This window comes from Entelurus aequoreus, linkage group LG16 (assembly GCF_033978785.1).
Source record: "Entelurus aequoreus isolate RoL-2023_Sb linkage group LG16, RoL_Eaeq_v1.1, whole genome shotgun sequence".
NCBI classification, from domain to species: domain Eukaryota; kingdom Metazoa; phylum Chordata; class Actinopteri; order Syngnathiformes; family Syngnathidae; genus Entelurus; species Entelurus aequoreus.
The window spans coordinates 38,605,284-38,610,283 of record NC_084746.1 but is presented as its reverse complement, the minus strand read 5'-3'; the positions used below and the strand labels follow the sequence as shown (position 1 = coordinate 38,610,283).

The 5,000-nt window shown below is 41.9% G+C and overlaps 1 long non-coding RNA gene across 1 annotated transcript in view; it reads right to left on the bottom strand.

Annotated features, from left to right (window-relative positions):
• Window positions 1-5,000, bottom strand: part of LOC133631364 (uncharacterized) — a 71,697-nt gene that overhangs the window by 4,630 nt on the left and 62,067 nt on the right. The window contains exon 2 of the long non-coding RNA XR_009821453.1: window positions 1,441-1,596. This is a non-coding gene — a long non-coding RNA (uncharacterized LOC133631364). The remainder of the gene's footprint in view (window positions 1-1,440; window positions 1,597-5,000) is intronic.

Genomic DNA, 5,000 nt, shown 5'->3' with positions numbered 1-5,000 from the left:
GCTTTGCATTGGACTTGGCTTACATGCAGCTGCTCGGCCATGGAAACACATTCCATGAAGCTCTCTGCGTACTGTACGTGGGCTAATTGGAAGGTCACATGAAGTTTGGAGCTTTGTAACAACTGACTGTGCAGAAAGTCTTTGCACTATGCGCTTCAGCATCCGCTGACCCCTCTCTGTCAGTTTACGTGGCCTACCACTTCATGGCTGAGTTGCTGTTGTTCCCAAACTCTTCCATTTTCTTATAATAAAGCCCACAGTTGACCTTGGAATATTTAGGAGCGAGGAAATTTCACGACTGGATTTGTTGCACAGGTGGCATCCTATGACAGTTCCACGCTAGAAATCACAGCGCGGCCCATTCTTTCACAAATGTTTGTAGAAACAATTTGTAAAATCAAGCCTAAGTACTTGATTTTATACACCAAGTGATTTGGACATCTGATTGTCATCATTTGGATGGGTGGCCAAATACTTTTGGCAATATAGTGTATATATTTGACTTGGAGGTGTAAACCTGCAAAATTTGCTAAAAATACAGCATAAACAAAAAGCTAGCATATGATAACATTAACATGCTAACAGTTAAAATATGTAAAATAACATAATATTTGAGTCTAAGATGTATACAGTACATGCAACATCAGCTAAACTTATACCGGGCTAATGTTAGCACTCTAGGCAAGGCAAGGCAATTTTATTTGTATAGCGCTTTTCATACACAAGGCATACTCAAAGTGCTTCACAGACAACAAAGTGAAATGAAAGAAAATAAAAGCAAAATTAAAATGCAGACAAAAATAAAAACAGTGCAGACGTTAAAAGGTAAAAGATTAAAAGATTTAGCTGAAAGCTAAGGTGAACATAAAAGTCTTCAGTCTAGTTTTAAAAGTAGTCAGAGTTGGGGAAAGTCTGACATCTTCTAGTTATTACCATGCGTGAAATGACAAAATATTTGACTCTGCGGCGTACAACATTGACTTTAGCTAAAAGGTCACCATTCTAACTTTGGCAAATATATAACTCTTAAGTGTATGCCTGCAAAATGAGCGTGCTAACATTAAAATCCTAACAGTTAGCATATTTGAAACAACAAAATATTTCACTCTGCGGTGTATACCTGCAAAATTTGCTAAAGATCTAGCATGCTAATGTTAACATGTTAGCATTTTGACCTTGGAAATATTTGAGAGGTATGGATGTTTGAAAATGTGCATTCTGAATGAGAACGGATCTTCCAGAAAATATAAAATGCATGTAAATGTGAGAGTTTTGGGAAAAAACAAACGGGAGAATAAGGCAGGCAGGATGAAAAGAGCAGAATCAGAAGAATTAGAATGCTTTTTGTATGAATGCTGGAAACAGCATCTTATTTTTCACATGACGATAAAACATCGACTGCGATGATGATGTCACATTTATACAGCTTCCATTTTCTACCTGTTGTCCGTCCTAAAAGAAGCACGTTTCACAATGCATTCTGCGTGGAAAGGTTGAGCAGAGATGGGGTTAGGAGAAGGACAATGCCCCGCCCGTCCTGAAGCCGACCCCCTGCAGAGTCTAATCCCGCACAGAGCCACTCTCAGCCTTCGATTCCTGCCGAAAAAAAAATCAATGAAATATTTTCCCAGCGAAATGAGGGAAGGAAGAATACATGAACGGCCTAAATGTCAAGGTCTCGTTCATTAGAGGGTTGGCTCAAAATAACTTCCTTTCTTTTCACGGCCTGCAGACGGTATGAGACGGGCCAATCAGAAGATGGTCAGATTGATGAAGGTCAACCACTTCCTGCTGACGTCTATTAAACTTCATAACTGGCAGATAATATATGCTACACTCAAAGTTCCATATAAAGCGGTGTTTGGGGTCCTTAAAATACCCATTGCGTTATTTATATAGAAATCCTTATTTTTTGTACTTTTTCTTTTCGTAAAAGTTATGCATGGCTGCCTGAACCTGGTGGGTGGATATTGCCCCCACAGTACTCGATGTAAATGGTGGATTGTGGGGCGGGCACTCAGTGAGTGGCCCTGACAACGTCCCGAACCATGGCGGTCCACACATGGAGGTTCTTATCGAGGTCGCAGGAGATGGCAAACCAATCTCGGTTACACCTGCGGACCAGAGAGTTCGGAGAAGTCCTTGCAAGGACATTCAACTGGGAGGAGTCCTGGCGTAAACCAGAATCATAAGTGCTCTCTTCATCTAAGAGGTGGAACGCAAATGTAAGAAAGTTTAACTGCACATAAACATTACCAAGTGTTCCCAAACTACACACAAGTCATTGTTTTTTTGTCAACATATAGATAGATGCTGTTTATAATGTGAATAACATTATAGGGGTGGGTGGGCCAAAGAAAAGGCAAACTAAATAAATACATAGAGTGACCCCTACAGGTAGTTGTGAGGTGTCCCCAGCTAAATGACGGATAGTTAATAGTAATATTTGTACACTTACATGAATATTGATATTATACATGTGGGCCCATGGATAGAAATGTTGTTAAATGTGGCTTTGACGTAGCTAGCTACTTTTGCCGTGTAGCTTGCTACAATTCTCCAGGGATAGCTTACCCTGTAGCTTAACTGCATTTAATCGAGAGTAACTTGTCGCTTCGCTTAGTACATTTTCCGAGTCTGCGGCAGACCCACTGGATTCAAAGCTAATGGTGGCGTCGGCGGGAGACCCACTGGAAGCGACACTGAATGTGGTGTCGGCGGTGGACCCACTGGAAGCTAAGCTGAATGTGGCGTTGGCGGTGGATCCACTGGAAGCTAAGCTGGAGGTTGCGTATGACCCGCAAGAAGCGAAGCTGCAGGTGGCGTCGGACCCAATGGAAGCGAAGCTGAAGGTGCAATCAGACCTACAGGAGGCGAAAAACAGAGTGGCGTCGACGGCGGACCCACTGGAAGCAAGACTGGATGTGGAGCTAAAGGCGCCAGCCAGCATGCAGGTAAGATGATTCTTTAATTTCAAAAACAAGGCAAAATACAAACAAAGAGACGTGCTGCTGGGAAGTGCAAGTGAATCTTGAGGCAAACTTAGAATAGCGTAACAACAATAAAGTAGGCCATAGCGTAAAGCTAGCATGAGAAGCTAATAGTGGTATAGAGAGAACCAACATAACAGTCGCCACAGGCCAACAATATTCCTGCCCAGAAGGCAGGGTGACACTGGCATATAAAGCTCTCTGATTAGCGATCGGAAGCAGGTGAGCCTCCTAGTCACTAATCAAAGGCAGGTGAGAATAATCAGTGCACTTAGCAACCAGGAAGTAAACAAAGGGAGGAAAAGAGTGCTGGGAACAGAACAGTAAACATAGGGAAACACTAACAGAAGCAATCTTCCCCTGGAGCTTAGCTACATTTAATGGAGAGTAACATGGCGATGAGGTGGCGACTTGTCCAGGGTGTACCCCGCCTTCCGCCCAAATGCAGCGGTGCGTAGCACCCCCGTCTCCCCGAAAGGGACCAGCGGTAGAAAATGGATGGATGAAACTTGTCGCTTCGCTTACAACATTTTCCGAGTAGCTTGCCCCTAGCTCTCTGCCATCTGAGCAGCACCGTTACAAAGAAAGGCACCAATTCCTCCCACCGGAATTGGGCTTGTAGACTTTGAAATGCTTTGTTCCATTTAACTTTGTGATGTGAGGATGTTCCACACAGGAGGAGTAACAAGTGGAGACATGGAGCTCGGAGCAAGGTCACGTTGTGCCTTTTAGGCTCTCAGCGGGATCTTGACAGTGATTGGGGATTATACCGAATCACTTTGGACAGCAGTAATGCAACAGGGCGGTGCGGGGGGGTTATAATCAACTGATATGCTTGTGATGAGCATTTTTTAAAGGATATGGCCATCTTTCCTGGGAATGTTCTGAACTCCTGCTAGCGTTACATTGTGTTTAGCTCAACTTCTGACCGCTGATTGTTGTGCTGTACTCTTTGCACAGTTCCTGGATCAACAGTGCCTCTGCTGGTTGCAGCCAAGTAGTGCACCGCCATAATGAACAGCAGGATTTTACATTAAAAAATGTGAATGAATGTACAAAACTAAATACTTTTAGGATGTCAGTATGTAGAATTACATTATGGAATGGATTAATATGATCCAGTTTAGGAAAACATTAAAAGTGTTTAGGAAATACAAGGCTAAAAATCATATTGAACATCATTGATAATGACAGTTGATCATCCATCACATATTCAGCAATTATTTTAGTGTTCTAATCATGTACTTTATTGACATGTGTTCATTCATTCAGTCGTCTGTGTGTTTGTGTTACAGATTGAGACAGGAAGTGAACAAATGAGATAACATTCAGTTAAACCAGAGGTGATCTTCAAGGTTCTATTTTGAGTTCTCTCTTTTTCAATTCAAAACGCTTACATTTTGCAGCGGATTCTTAAAAACACTGGTGTGCTGTCACAGAGATGATCTTTAACCAGCTTATTTTTGCAGAAGATCCTTGAAAATAGAAGGGCAATCATGAAATTCTGACAAAACAAACAAAACCAAAATCAAATGTCAACTGTAAAGAACGCTGGTTCTCTGGAATATACAAAATACTACTCAAGCCTGGTGTATGCTCTTAAATAACTTACGAAAGCTACGCCATCTTGGCCCCTCCCCCTGTGTACCTTCCCGCAAGCCTACAAATTATTGCATAAAATGATTGCATAAAATAAGCAACATTGCATGAAAACGTATAATGTTTACTTTATATCTCAGCGCGCTGTAAAATTAATTACTGAATGTGTCATGTTTTTAGCCTATTGTGTTGTTGCGTCCAGAAGAAGTCACAAAGTACAACACTCTTTAACTTTTATTGCCAAACATCAGTAACACATTAACAGTTTTGTTTATTTTCGATTACATGAGACTCTCTCTTGTCCCATATCCAAACGGCCGAATAGCGTTGCTACGTGACGCAAGAGTATGTTCCAGCCTTAACGGTGAAGGGAGACGTCCAACCTCCCGGTCCTTAGCTTTCTGGAAATGT